The sequence below is a fragment of the Petaurus breviceps genome, unplaced genomic scaffold, assembly GCF_028583685.1.
Source record: "Petaurus breviceps papuanus isolate PSGF00001 unplaced genomic scaffold, PetGlider_PUasm1.0 138, whole genome shotgun sequence".
Lineage (NCBI taxonomy): Eukaryota > Metazoa > Chordata > Mammalia > Diprotodontia > Petauridae > Petaurus > Petaurus breviceps.
Genome location: NW_027185694.1, coordinates 23,825,897 through 23,842,104, shown reverse-complemented (window position 1 = coordinate 23,842,104; position 16,208 = coordinate 23,825,897).

The following is a 16,208-nucleotide window of genomic DNA, read 5'->3' as shown; positions in this document are numbered from 1 at the left end:
GGTTTTCCTATCTTGCTCAGACCAGAAGTGCAGTGGCTACTCATGGGCCCGATCCTAATACTAATTAGTGTGGAAGCTTTAGCCTGCTTCATTTTTCTGACCTGGACTGGTTCACTTCTTATGCAGTCTGGTGCCCGACTTTGTGTGGATCCCCCATCAGCTTTGGCCATACCCTAGCTTAGAACTCCTAAACTCTGAAATCTATCTGTTGACTTCCTTGGGGTCAAGAATCTCACTTAAGAATTCTGGAAGTATATGGACCAGGATTACTCATGATGAAAAGGCCTCCAGGGATGTCAGTCTGCATTGCTGGAGGCAATATCCACAACTGCATCAGAGAAGTACATTGTCACCAGGGAAGAGAACCAAGATTACGCTGAGATTCCAAGAGCAGGTTGTAAGTAATAGAGCATATGAAGGACAGAGATATGGGAGGTAGAGAAATAAGGCCGGTGACAGATTGCAGAGGGCCTTGAATGCTTAGCAAAGGGATTCGAACTTCACCCAGTAGAAAATGAGGAGTGACTTAAAACTTTTGGGCACAGTAGTGATTATGACTAATTATGACTATGCCTAAGAAAAGTTAGTTTGTCAGTGGTATTGGAAGAGGATGAATTGGAAGGGAAAGAGAGTGAAGGTAGTAAGCCCCCTTAGAGCTAAGGTCCTTAACTTTTTCTGTGTTCTGGCTCTCTTTGGCACTCTGGTGAGACCTATAGACCCCTTTTCATAAAATGAAATACAAGGGAAAACAGCTATATGGAAAGAGTTGTAATTTTCTCCCGTGCTAGTTTGTGGACTGGAAATCCATCAGTGGACAGGTTCATGGACACCAGGTTAAGAACCCTAAGGTTTACTGTGGTAGGCCAGGGGATTAATGAGGACCTTTCTGAGAGTGGTAGAGGTGAGAGTGAGGAAGAGGAAGAGTCAAAGATAAGAGTTCACATTTGGAAGATTCAGCAAATGAGGGTGCCATTGACAGAAATAGTTAAACTGGAAGCAGGAGACAAGATAATAAGCCCAATTTTAGATATGTCGAAACTGAGGTGATGGTGGAGTGAAGGCTGGCATAGGAAGGAGATCATTACTTAAGGATGCCTGGGGAAGCGGTGTGGTATAGTGAAAAGAAAGGACCTGAGTTCAAATCTTATCTCTGATGCTTTTTCTGTGAATTTAGGGTAAATTACTTAATCCAAGTCTCATTTTCTTTACCAATTTTTTTTAAATGAAGGGAGTTGGACTGTATGGCATTTAAGGTCCCTTCCAGCTCTGGATCTATGATTTTTATGACTAATGGATAGCAAGATTATGAATGAGGGTGATGGAGAGAGTGAAATACTTCTGTAGTCATCTCCACAAACAGGTTTCTCCAGCATCAGGGACCAGCCACTTGCTATCTATGTGGGAGATCAAGTTCAAACCAACATAGGCACCTGTCTAGGGCCTCAGGCATGGGGAAGAGGGCGGGGCTGAGGCAGGGAAAAACCAAATTCTTTAATAGTACATACCTGAAAAATAACAGGCATACTTTCCAGAAAGGGGAAGTTGGGGATGGCAGGGAGAGGCGGTGTACTGTCAGACCTCCTCATTTCACAGGTGAAGAAATAACCAAAGGCCCAGAGAAGAGAACTCAGGGTCACCCTGTGGGTCAGTGGCTATTACAGGGACTAGAAACAAGATGCCAGACTCTGGGGTCACCGTACCTTGCTCTCTTTATTTTTTTTTTTTATCACTGTATTGTTGTCAAAAGAACAGGAGGAAATTCAAAGAGAAATACAAGTAAACAGGACAGTTTTGGAAGTATTGTGATGGATTTGTTATGTACTTTAAAAAAGAACCAAGCTTTTTGTAATAGAGATCTGTGGTTTCATGTTCAGTTATGCTTCCTGCTGTTTGTCAGGTCCATGATAATAAAAAAGAAGATTTTTAAAAGAATGAAAAATTACTTTATGGCTCCTAAACTTTTTGCCTTGCTGTTATTGGGAATAGGGATATCTCCTCACGTGCCATTTCTCTCTAACTTGTGGTTGATGAAGGGACTGGATACCTGTCGACAGTGCCTAAAAGTTCATTTTCTTATGGGATAATGACTGGCTACTTCTATAGCTCCCAAGAGAAACATTCTCTCACATCCCTTTTCTGAATTTAAAAAGCATAGAATTTTTTTTAGCTCTTTTTTTTTGGAGGGGGGAAGGTAGGGCAATTGGGGTTGAGTGACTTGCCCAAGGTCACACGACTAGTTTTTGTGTTAAGTGTCTAAGGCCAAATTTGAACTCAGGTCCTCCTGACTCCAGGGCTGGTGTTCTATTCACTGCGCCACCCAGCCGCCCCATTTTTTTTTTAACTTTCTAAAGCTATAAGGGAGGCAGTCTGGAATAGTGGAAAGAGCATAAGATTTAAAGTCAGAAGATCAGGGTTCAAATCTTGACTTTGCCATTTGTGTGACTATGGGTAAGTCACTTCACTGAACTTCTCTGGACCTCAGTCTCTTCTCTTGTACAATTATGGGGGTTGGATTAGATGACCTCTAAATTCCTGTCTCTAATCTTTTCCCCCCAATAAAGCAATCAGTAAAATGGCAAAACTGGAAAATGAACCCAGATCTCTTAACTAAAAATCCATTTGTCTTTACTTAGTGCCATTATTTTCTACTGTACGTTATGCTTACCTGTGAAGATGCCATTATTCTTTCCCCAGTTGGATCTAAGCTTGTTGAAGGCCTTTTCCTTACCATCAACCTTTCCCTTTGCCCTGGGCCACCCAGACCCAATGTGCAGGAACAGTTCTGGGATTGTTCCTGCTGCTTAGATGAGGTGGGAGTTGCAAACTGATCTTTCTGATGAAATGGAAAACCACCTTATCACTTACTTTGCCACTGGGTTCTAGTTTGCCCTGCCTCTAGTCTATAGATTCCCTAAGCATTGTTTTTTTTTATTTTTGAAACGAATGTGTTGAATATAATACTTAAAAAAAAACCCACCAGTCTGGATATAATAAAAATCCCTGATTTCATAAATGATCCTCTTTTTCTGTTCTTTGTATTATGAAAATATTCATGTTGGTGTTTGTCAAGGTCAGAATCACAAAAATAAAAATGATTAATATACACATAAAAAAAGAAAAGTCAGACATCATTAACCATAAAAAAACTGAGAAAAAAAATCAACAACTTTGTATCAAGATGCCTTCTTTTCCATCTGAAATTTTTACGACAGTATGGGTCGAGCTCAACTGCCGATTATCAATTGTCAAATGTCATTATGCAGCATCGAGGACATCATTACATGGAAGTCTTTCGTAAGCGATATTCCACAGTAGACTACATTTTTTCAACAACTAAAAGCTACAGAGCACATAAGATCCTGTTTTCCTTATTGTTTATTGACTACTAAAGGAAAAAGATTCAATAGACCAAAACGTGCTCTTCTGCTAATATGCAAAATAAAAGACTCCTCCGATGATGGGATCAGGGAGAAGAAACAGCAATGTTTTGATTCTTACTGTCGTTCAGTCATTTTAGTTATGTCTGACTCTGTGACCCCATGTGGGGTTTTCTTGGCAAAGATAATGGAGTGATGTGCTGTTTTCTTCTCCAGCTCGTTTTACAGATAAGGAAGCTGAGGCAAACAGGGTTAAGTGATTTGCCCAGGGTCTCACAGCTAGTAAATGTTTCAGGCTACATTTGAACTCATGAAAATGAGTCATCCTGATGTTCAGGCGCAGTGCTCTGTGACTGTGGCGCCACCTAGTGGCCGCAATTGCTTGCATTCCATTCTTGTCTGTCTTCTGTCACCCTTCTTCTACCTTCCTGCATGATACAATGTAAAAAGTAGTTGCTCTAGGATCAAATGAGCTGGGTTTAAGGGCTGCCTCTGATACTGTGCAACACAGGGCAAGTCATTTAACTTTCCTGGACTTTAGGTTCTTAACAAGACCTTGGAATTCCTTATTCCAGCTCACATTCACACCGGAAAGTCAGGTCCCCACAGGGCAGCTATATCTCTGCCTTAGGATTCAAGAAGTACTGCCCGTGGGTCACTGGGGTACTCCCAATGCTTCCCCATTCCAGTGTGTTCTCTCCATTATCAATCACTAGATACAATTTTTATCTCCCTTATATAACTGATTAACCAACTGGTTAGAGCCTTAATATTAATTTGACCATTTGCTCTCTTCTTGATATCACTGATAATCAATTAATAACCATTAACTTCTGCAAAGGGAGTATTCAGTGAAATGATACAGCAAGAACAGAAGTGCAAACACAGCCCCTCAAACTAGTTGCACACTCTCCCCTCTAGCACCTTAGTCCCTGGGGAGAGTGGGCGCAAAGGTAAAATGGCAGCCACAAGACGTGAGCTCTCCCAAGCTCACTTCCCAATGTGGAATGACTGATGATATCTCTCTCTTCCCTGTAGCACATGGCATCCTGCTGCCAGGTTAGTCTGCTGGGCTAGGTCATGGAAGTTATTCCTTAAAGCTGGCTCCTTTACAGGCTTAACTGTTGACATGGTAGCTCTTCTAGTCTTTGAGGAACCTCGCAAGGTCTATGACTGCCAGGAAAAGCTTCTCATGAAGCTTTAAGGAACATCAGCCCACAGATCCACAGCAGTTTCTTGGCAGAGGGAAAAAAGGATTAAGTTAATGAGGTAATAATTGTAAAGAGTTCAGCACAATCCCTGGCACATAGCAAATGCTATGTAAATGTTAACTATTATTATTACTAAAGGCAAGCCACTTTTTAAAAACAAATTTGTATAGAAGGGAATAGAGTTCTGCATTCATGTCTTTTTTTTTTTCTACTTCTATAGTCCCACTTGAGCACTTTTTAAAAAATAATTTGCTGATGTGCTCTAAAGACCCCTGGGCCTTGCTATATGGCCATTTGTTGAACCCTGAAGATTTCTGGATCTTAACATCTATTTGCCTTTCAGCTGAGCTCTCTCCTATATATTTTCCCATAAGTAGAGTGTGAACAGAGACTGTCTAGATTTTTCTTTCACTAGTGCTTGGCATGGTATGTGACATAGTAATCTCTTAATAAAAACTTTGTTTTTTTGCTTTTTTGGAGGGGGGAGGTCAGGGCAACTGGGGTAAAGTGATTTGCCCAAGGTCACATGGCTAGTAAATATGTCAGGTGTCTGAGGCTGAATTTGAACTCGGGTCCTCCTAACTCCAGGGCTGGTGCTCTACTCACTGTGCCACCTAGCCGCCCCTTAATAAATACTTTTAAAAGGAAAATGACATATGTTGGAGGGGATGTGAGGAAATTGGTATACTAATGCACTGTTGGTAGAATTGTAGACTGATCCAACCATTCTGGAGAACAATTTGGAACTATGCCTAAAGGTCTATAAAATTGTGCATACCATTTAATCTAGCAATATCACTACTAAGTGTATCCCAAAAAGACTTAAAAAAAAAAACAAAAGGAAAAGGACCTATATATATATTAAAAAATATTTATAGAATCTCTTTTTGGGGTGGCAAAGGATTGGAAATTGAGGAGATGCCTGTCTATTGGGGAATGCCTGAGCAAGTTGTGGTATATGACTATGATGGAATACTACTGTGCTATAAGAAATGATGAGCAGGATTCTTTCAGAAAAACCTGGAAGAACTTCTATGAACTGATGCAAAGTGAAGGGAACAGAACCAGGAGAACACTGTACACAGTAATCAACTGTGACTGACTTACCTATTTTCAGCAGTACAATGATGTAAGACAGTTTTGTAGACTTGTGATGAAAAATGCTATCCACCTTCAGAGAAAGAACTGATGGAGTCTGAGTGCAGATCAAAACATACATTTTTAAACTTTATTTTTATTGGTGTTTTAGGGGGGTTATCTGTATTTTCTTTCACAATATGACTAATATGGAAATATGTTTTGTGTGACTGTACATCTATAACCTATTTCAAATTGCTTGCCTTCTAAATGAGGGAAGGGAGGGGCAGCTAGGTGGCGCAGTGAATAGAGCACCGGCCCTGGAGTCAGGAGGACCTGAGTTCAAATCCAGCCTGAGACACTTAACACAAAAACTAGCTGTGTGACCTTGGGCAAGTCACTTAACCCCAACTGCTCTCCAAAAAGTGCAAAAAAATAAATAAATGAGGGAAGGGAGGGGGGGAGAGTATTTGGAATTCCAAATTAAAAAAAAACAATTTAATAAATTGTTTTTACATGTAATTGGAAAAATAAAAGATTAAGAATAAATAAATGCTTTTTTCATTCATTCCTATTTTATCTTAGTGGCTTCACTGCACTGTACCTTATAGGTATTTAGTAAATGTTTGTTGACTGACTGAATGAATGAATGTTCTTTTCACCATAGCACATCATCTTTCTTTTTCTTTTCTTTTTTTTTTTTTAAAGCAATTGGGGGTAAGTAACTTGCTCAAGGTTACACGGCCAGTTATTTTTGTGTGGGTGCCGAGAATCTGAGGCCGGAACCGATCCTGGGTCTCCCAATGCCGGGGCTGATGCTCTTACTCACTGTGCCACCTGGCTGCCCCAACACACTGTCTTTCTGCATAGGGCAGTTGTCTCTTGTTAAAATGATCGAACCTCACAAAATAATAGATTTTGAGCTTGTAGGGATCTTAGAGGTCATCTACTCCAACTCCTTAATTTCACAGATAAAGAAATTGAGGCCCAGAGAAATTAGGTGATTTACCCTTGGTCACACAGATAGCAAGCAAGTAGAGCCAAAATTTGAACTTGGGTTGTTTGACTTAAAATCAAGTACTCTCTTCTACAATAACAAGTTTTACTGCTTGATAAAGAAATTTTTTTTTTTTATGAATTCAGTTCAAACAGTATTTCTGTGTCTAAGGAGTAAGGGTGTGGATCTGTACACATTCCTGAACGTAAATTGTCAGCAGGGTTTCTGTTTACCTGATCTTGTATAAGAAATCATTTCCCAACAAGAAGAAATTTACTAGATAGTCACATTCATCACCAAGGAATGCCCCAGATTTTGTGCTTCTGTGGTGTTTGATGTTTGTTTTAATTTTGTGGCTGTTTTTGTTCACTTGTTCATTTTTGTCTGACTTTTCATGACCCCATTATGGTGTTTGGTATTTCTTCCTCCAGTGGATTAAGGAAAACAGAAGTTAAGTGACTTGCCCAAGGTCACACAGCTAGTAAGTATCTGAAATCAGATTTGAACTCAGATCTTCCTGACTCCAGACCTAGCACTCTATCCATGGAACCACCTACCTGTCTCATCTTGTTTTAATTAGGAAGCAGAAAAATTAATCTGCCATTCTGACTGAGCATGGTTTCTGACTTGGTCATGAATTTTCTTTACTGCTATTTTCAGGGTTAATTTCTACAACTGTAGTAGAATCAGCACGTATTTGTTGTGTTTCCATAATGCCAAACAGCAGGTCAATTCAACCCAGTATCTGTTTTTTTTTTTTTATGTTTGCCTCTTTTTTTTTTACAGTCTACATTTATTTTATTTTTTTCCTTTTTAAAAAAATTTATTTACTTTTATTTTACAATGTTCAGTTCCACAGTCCCTTGAGTTTCAATTTTTTCTCCCTCTCCCTTTCCTTCCCACCCCCATCATGGCAGCATGCACTCGAATATAGGATCTATAAATATCTTCAAATTAATCATTAGTCAGGTTGTACAGAAGGTTATAATTGATGGAATGATCCGTGGCAAAGAGGAAACACAGCAAAACAAGAAAAAGAAAGAGAGCAAGTAGTTTGTTTCACTCTGCATTCACACTCTGCATCTCTTTTTCTGGATGTGGATATTTCTTTCAGTCATGGGTCTTTTGGAGTTGTCTTACCGTGTTTCCCCGATAATAAGACCTATCCCGAAAATAAGCCCTCCCCTTACTGTGTAAGATTCCTCTAAAATAAGCCCTCCTCTGAAAATAAGCCCTATTGAGATTGCTACTGTAGTGAAGGTGATCCCCTGCGCTACACGCTACATTACAGTACCCTCTGTATGCACCGACCCCCCCCCCCGGGTGAAACGCACGCCGCGCTCTGAGCTGCATCCAATCAGAGCTGCAGCAGTGAGCACGTCATCCTGTTCTTCCCCAGTGATTTGCTTGCTGGCGCCATTGAGAGCAGTGCCGCGGAGGAGAGCTGAGGCAGGACAACATAAAAACCCGGTATGTAAGCGGGAGTGAGGGGGCATGATGGAGGAAAAAAGAAGAACTCAGGGGGCATGATGGGCATGACGGAATTCAGGGTATGGACACTTATGACGATGTTGTTGAAGAAGATGACATGATCATTATTGAATAAAGGTACATTTTTTTGTTCACATTTACCTGTTTATTAAAATTGCTGTCAATGTTCATTAAAATAAGCCCTCCCCTGAAAATAAGCCCTCTGGTGTTTTTCTGTCCAAAAAAATAATAAGACAGTGTTTTATTATCGGGGAAACACGGTACATTGCTGAGAGGAGCCCAGTCTATTGAAGTTAGTTATCACAGATACGATGTGTCTGTGATTGTGTAAGGATTTCTCCTGGTTCTGCTCTCCTCACTCAGCATCAGTTTATGTAAGTTTCTCCAGGTTATTATGAAGTCCATCTGCTCCTCATTTCTTATAGCACAGTAGTATTCCATTACATTCATATACCACAACTTGTTTAGCCAATCCCCAGTTGGTGGGCATCCCCTTGATTTCCAATTCTTTGCCACCACAAAAAGACCCATTATAAATATTTTTGTACATACTGGTTTTCCTCCCACTTCTCTGATCTCTTTGGGATATAACTCTAGAAGTGGTATTGCTGGGTCAAAGGGTATGTACTTATTTATAGTCCTTTGGGCATAGTTCCAGATTGCTCTCCAGAATGGCTGGATCAGTTCACAACTCCACCAACAATGTAATTTTTCCACTTCCTCTCCAGCATTTATCATTTCCCTGTTTTGTAATCTTAGCCAATCTGACCAGTGAGATGTGGTACCTAAGAGTTGTTTTGATTTGCATTTCTCTAATCGCTAATGATTTAGAACATTTTTTCATATGCTTATAGATATCTTTAATTACATCTTCTGAGAACTGCCTGTTCATATCCTTTGACCATTTATCAATTGGGTCGGTAAGTTTGCCTCTTGTTCCTCCTCTTGGCTTCTTTATTTATACTTCAAAATTTCTGTGTATCTCTGGTTATTTTCATCAGGAATGCTTGGAAATCCCCATTAGAAGCCCATTTCCCCCCCTATAGTATTAGACTCAGTTTTTCTGAGTAAGTTATTTTTTGGTTGTAAGTCTATATCCTTTGTCTTTTGAAATATGTTCCAGGCCATCTGTTCCTTTAAAGTGGTAGCTGCTAAATCTTGAGTGTGATTCCTTGATACTTAAATTCTTTCTGGCGGTATTATTTCTTTCACCTGGAAGCACTAGATTCTATCTATGATGTTCTGGAAATTTTTGTCTTGGACTTTCTTTCAAGAGGGTGACTGGTGAATTCTTTCTATTTACACTTTCTATTTTTCATATTTTTTCTGGTTCTAAGAGATCTAGACAATTTTGTGTTTTGTTTTGTTTTTTTGCTTTTTGGAGGGGGGAAGGCAGGGCAGTGTTGCAGCAAGCACCCCAGTGTCCCCAGGGTGCCTGCTCACACAGGTTCTTGGATCTGCTTTGTTAAAGGAAAGCAACTCAAAATGGGTTAACAAGCTTACTTTAATCAGTCAGACATATATCGTTTACCTTGTTCAGGAGAAAAGGTCAGCACCCTGAACCTCAAAGTATACAGGCATAATTATCAAGACAGAAACATCAAGTAGACAGATTTCCAAACTGTCCAACAATTACATCCATACCCAGTCAACATCTGGGTTTCCACATTCTGGGTTTTTCAAAGCCGGGGGACTCTCAACAACGGCTTCCCAGAATTCAGATCAAATCACAGAATACTTCTCAAAGTGAGTCCCAAAACAAAGCTACACATCAGGGCTTATATAGCCTTCTCCTGGCTCAGAGAATGTAACAACCTTATTGACTCACTGGCCAATCAAGAAGTATCTACTGAAAAACAAGCCTCCCACCCCAGGCTTCAGGTGCACATTAGCCTAGGGGCAGGGAAGATCTTCAAAATTTACATTCTTATTACAGGCAGTTGGGGTTAAGTGACTTGCCCAAGGTCACACAGCTAGTAAGTGTTAAGTGTCGGAGGTCAAATTTGAACTCAGGTCCTCCTGACTCCAGGGCCAGTGCTCTATTCACTGCGCCATCTAGCCACCCCACTTTTGTGATTTCTTGAAAGATGATATCTCAGATCTTTTTTTTAAAGTTTTCTTTCCTTAATCTATTTTCATATCTGTTTTTGCTATGAGAAATCTTATGTTTTCTCCTATTTTTTTTTCAGTCTTTGGACTTTGTTTTAATATTTTTTATTTTTTCATGGAGTCATTATCTTCTATTTGAACCATTCAGATTTTCAAGCAGTTTGTTGCTTGGACAAGGTTTTGTAACTCTTGGGCCAAGCTGTTAATTCCCTTTCCAATTCTTTCTTCTATAGTATTATCTCTTTTCCAAGTTTTTCCTCTAGGTTTCTTATTTCATTTATTAAAAAAAAAAAGTTTTTTAACTCTTGCTTCATCTCTTCCAGGAATTTGTGCCTAAATTTTGTTTCCCTTGGAGGCTTTGCTTGTAGATGTGTTTTGACATCATTTTCTTCTTTTGGATTTGTGTCTTAAGCATCCCTGTTCCCATAATGATCTTTATGGTGGGATTCTTTTTGTTTGTTTGCTTTACTCTTCCTTCCCACTTCTGAACTTCAGTCTTCAAGCCTAGGTCCCACTACCACTACTTACTCTAGGATGCTGCCTTTAGGCATGGGTCCCTTCCTTAGTCTGCCTTGGATCTATGACTTGGAACTTGGTAGTGAGTGACAGAGCTCTAGTTGACACTTGTACCTGCACAAGTTTAGGATCTGGATCTGTGACCTTTTCTTATCCTGGTACACAGCTTTTCCTTCAGAGCATGCTTCTGGACAAACTTGGTTCCTAGAGTCCTTCCACAGTATCTGCAGATTTCTTTGTCTCACTATGCCAACTTGCACTGGAAAAATGACTTACAATGTTGTTTGCCCCTCCTTGAATCTCCCAATTAGGATTCAGTCATCTGCATTTTCTTTTTTATTTCTTAAATTAATTAATTTTTAGTTTTCAAGATTCTGAGTTATAATTTTTCTCCCCATCTTTATCCTACCCCCACCCCAAAATAGCAAGCCTACTGAATACCCCTTCTCCCAATCTATTCTCTCTTATATCCTCCCCCATCAGTCCCCTAACTTTGTAGTAGGGCAAGATGGATTTCTATACCCCAGTACCTGTATTTCTTATTTCCAAGTTGTATGTCAAAAGCAAATTTTATTTTAAACATTTTCTTTTAAAACTTTTGAGTTCCAGATTTTTTCCCTTCGGCCCTCCTCACCCACCCACACTGGGGAGATAAGCAATTCAATATAGGTTGTACATGTGTAGTTACCCAATGGTCATTTGGTCCCCCTACAATCTTCTGACCAGGAGCTCCTGAGGCAGCCACACGGCAGGTCTGCACAGCTTCCATGCTTTGGCCACTTCTCTCCCTGGGGGCAGGGACTGGACTGCACTCTTCCATCCTGCCCTGTTCCAACAGAGCTCCACACTGACCTTTTACTTTGTCTTTGGCATTTATGGGTTGAGAAGTCTGGAAACCGTCACAGCTGCTGATGGTTCATTCTGCTGAAGTCTGTTCTGGCCACAGATGGTTGGGGCCACCCTGGGGCCAGAACCGCACAGCTCACTGGGGAGTGCACTCAGCTCCCAACTCAGTGTGATAGACCCTTCCTATCTGCCTTCCAGGCTGCCTTCAGTGGGAGATTTGTTTCTCTCTGTCTCTTTGTGAGTTCTGTAGCTCTAAAGTTTGTTTAGAGTCATTTTTGTACACATATTGGAAGTGATTGGAGTGGGAGCTCATGCCAAGTTTGTGCTTCTACTCTGGCATCTTGGCTCTGCCCCCTCGACTATTAGTCTTCTGCATTTTCTAGATCTGGCTAGAGTAGTTTCGGTGAGGTGAAGAGTAACAGGCTTTATTTCTTTATGCTACTCTGCCATATTAGCTCTGACCCCTCCATCTAATTGTATTCTTCATATAAATCCATATAAAGTTCTTCCCATTCACTTTCTTTTTTTTTTTTCCCATTCACTTTCTAGGGCAGCTAGGTAACAGTGGATAGAGCACTGAGCCCAGAGTCAGGAAGACCTGAGTTCAAATCTGGCTTTAGAAACTTACTAGCTGTGCGATCCTGGGCAAGTCACTTAACTCTGTTAGCCTCAGTTTCCTTATCTATAAAATGAGCTGGAGAAAGAAATGGCAAATAACCCAGTATCTTTATCAATAAAATTCAAATTCATTTTCTCCTTTGAGCCTGGGAAGCAAACAGGGCTGCCATGATTTTCATACTTGTTTAAGAAGTTGAGGGAAGTACCAGAAAGGAGAAAGGTATGAGTTTTGTCTCCCTCGTCAAACTATAACAGTTAAATGAATGGGACTCCTCACGTTGGCACTTTGGAGTATTTTCTTCTGGGGAAGAAAAATCTACTTGAGAAATTGATTTAACAACATAAGACTGCCTGGTGAGCATACAATGGAATCAAAAGCATCCTATGAAGAAGGAAAGGCACCAGCCTTTTCTGAGGCCACTAATGTGGGAGGACATTCATATGTAAATAACGTATCTCAGAGACTGGAGGCATTTCATCACTGTAATAGCTTACATTTTCATAATCCTCCAACTGTGTATTTTTAAATACAAAAGGGTTGGGTTTTTTTTTTTAATAAAGAACTGATCAGCAAATAGCACTAGATTCAATGCTATATAAAGTCAATTATAAAGACATGATACTTCCTTCCAGAAGCTCATTATTTTCTCTAAGGCCTGGTTCCACTGTGATACATTGAGGTATAACAAAATTTCACATCTGCTGAAAAGCTTTCCTATCTTCATTATATTCTTAGGGTTTTGCTTTGGTCTTCAGTAAGGATTAAGTAAACTCATTCTAAAACTTTCCCATATTCATTGCATCAGTATACATTCTTACCACCATGAAGTCTCAGATGATACCTAAGGTCTGAGCTCTGGGTACAAAGCTTTTCCAAACTGATCTCTCCTATGAATCCTCTGATGGTCTGCTCTCCTCTTGGAAGATCCTACATTCATCACATTCAAAGGGCTTCTGTCATGTATAAATTCTCTGATGTTCAATAAGGCCTGAGGTTTATGAACTGAAGGCTTTCCTACATTCCTAACATTTATAGGGTTTTTCTCCAGTATAAAATTACCTGGTGAACAATGAGGTCTGATTTCCTAGTGAAGACTTACTCATATTCTTTATGTTCTTTGGGTTTCTCCCCATAATGAATTCCTGGATGATCAATTAGGACTACAGTCAAAATGAAGGTTTTCCCACATTTGCTACATTCCTAGGGTTTTACTCCAGCATAAATTTTATGACACTAAAAGGCTCCACTTTCTAATGAAGGCTTACCCATATTCATTATATTCGTAAGGTTTCTCTCTGCTATGAATTCTCTGATGTTTAATGAGGTCTAAGTTATTCCTAAAGGTTTTTGAACATTCTTTACATTCACAGGAATTCAATCTATGAATTTCCTGATGTTTAATTAGGTTTGAGTTATACCTAGATATCTCTCTACTTATCCTACATTCATAGGATTTTTACCTCACATGAATTCTCTGGTGTTGACTGTGACAGCACAAAACTGACCCCTGGGGCCATGACTGACCTCAGCTTCCCCGAGGCAGCTTCCTTCCCCACCCCCTTGGCCAACATGGGGTAGGCCTGGACAAAGCTGCTTCTAGGACCTGATTGTTCCAGCTTTCCTGAAAAAGCTTCCTGGTTATTTAGGGGCATCAAAAAGTCTTAGCCACATGGAATCTAGGCCTCTCTGACTGACATACCCTAATGACCTGCTGAGCATATTTATTTCCGGATGGAGAGGTGGGAGGACCACATCAAGTGTTACTGAATCCTGTGGTAATTTCTTGCCTTGTTAGGGCAAAGTAAATTTCCTTTGTTAAATATTCAATGACTTTTGAGTGCCTCATTGCATCCCAACATAGACCTTGAATTAATAGAATAGTGTTGTCAGAGCCACACCTCTAATCTTGACCACTCTACCGGAAGGTCTTCCTACATACATTGCATTCATATATTCAGGAATTGGCAAACAAGCTGAGAATGGTTTATACATATTAAAATACAGTAAAACTTTATTTAAAAATATTCTTAGCTGGTGGGCCCTACAAAAGCAGGTCGCAGTTTAGGCTGCCAACCCTTGATATGTGTAATTTTTTTTTCCACTATGAATTCTCCTGGGCTGTCTAAAAGCTTTGCCAGATTTACCATAGGGTCTTGGTTCTTCATGAAAGCCTTCTTGCATTCATTACACTCATAGGGTCACTCATCCATGCGAACTGATTCATAATGAATAAGGAAGGTGGGAGCCCCACTTGAAAGCACCATTTACTCATTGTGGAGTTCACTGTCAAAGGCTGCTCCAAAATTAGGTTCTTGGCAAAGAACTTTTGGGAATTCAGATGATAACTTTTCTAATTTAGCATCTCTGGAAGTTTCCAGATTTGAAGTAGATGACATATGGCTTCAGTCAGTCTCCTCTGATCTAGGAAGATGTTATTCCTGGACCTTTCCAGCATCATATCCCTGTAGAGGGCTCAATGAGTGGCATCTAGTTGCCCCCACTTCTGTGGTGTGAAAGACCTAAATGTCACTAATTCTTTTCAAGGGTGTAGCTGCCATCATCTGATCTCCAGGGTTTCCCTTGGGGGAAAGGATAGGAACCTTGGGAGTAGACGTGTAGGTTTATGATTGATGGAAGTCTCAGAGCACCATTCTCTCAACATGCTATTTCTTAAGTGTTGAACAGTTGAGAGGGGACAAGGCAGGAGGGGACTGCTGCTTGGAGGGCTGCCATTTCCTCCTTGTAACATGAACCTACAAATAGATAAACAGGTTGTTGCTGAGTCATTTCTGTCATGTCCAACTCTTCGTGATCCCATTTGGAGTTTTCCTGGTGAAGATACTGGAATGGTTTGCCATTTCCTTCTCCATCTCATTTTACAGATGAGGAAACTAAGGCAAACAGGATTAAGTGACTTTCCCAAGGTCACACAGCTGGTAAATATCTGAGGCTGGATTTGAACTTAGGTTTTCCTGACTTAAGGCCCCTTCTATTCAACATGCCACTTAGCTGCCTGTAAATAAACTGGAAGATAATCCTTTTTATTTAAAAAAGGACCCACTTTGGGGTTCCTTAAGTATGAAGCACAGCTGCCCATTTTAGCTTGGAGAGGAACATGGTGTTGCTTGAAGTCTGTTCTTCTGTTTTTAAAATGCTTTTCCTTACAATATCTTCTGAAGTTGAGAGTATATATATTGTAATCTTTATTTTACAGTTGAGGAAACTGAGACAGAGAGAGAAAATTGTTTGTTTGTCCAGGGCCATGGGACTAGTAAGTGGTGGAACTGGGACTGGAATCCACATTGCATGACTCTGGGACCAAGTTCACAATCACCTCTCTGAATTAATAATAGTACCTTACATTTCTATAGCATTTTACATAGATTCTTCCGTTTATAGGATCAGAGATCTAGAGAGTATATATATATATATACACACACACACACACACACAAATATATGCCCATTGTGCCCAATAAATTGGTTATCTAATGATTAAGGGGTAGAACTGGCCCTGGAAGCCCAGTCTTCTGATTTCCAGGTATTTCTCACTGTACCACACTGCCCTATTCCCCACTCCCTGCCCAGGTGACCAGGTGTGATCCTCCCACAGTGAGTACCCTCGGTTCCAGATGGAGCTGGATGTTTAACCACTGATACATTCCTGTTAGTCCATCCACCTTTGTCCCCATCAGCTGCCCAAAACTTCTGTCCCTGTGACACTTCCTCATGAGAGATAAACGTCACAGTGTCTTATCTTAGAATGGAATTCAAATACGGCTCTCCTCTTGTGCATGTGAGTCTCCTTTTGTGGCAGAGTGGGAAAAGTGCCAAGCTTGGAGTTTCTCTGACCCCCTTGGTGACCCTGTGGGCAACTCATGAGCCCTCATTTTCTCATCTGTAAAACGAGGGGATTGGACTAGGTGCCTCTAAGGTTTCCTTCTAGCTATACATCTTGAGTTTAAA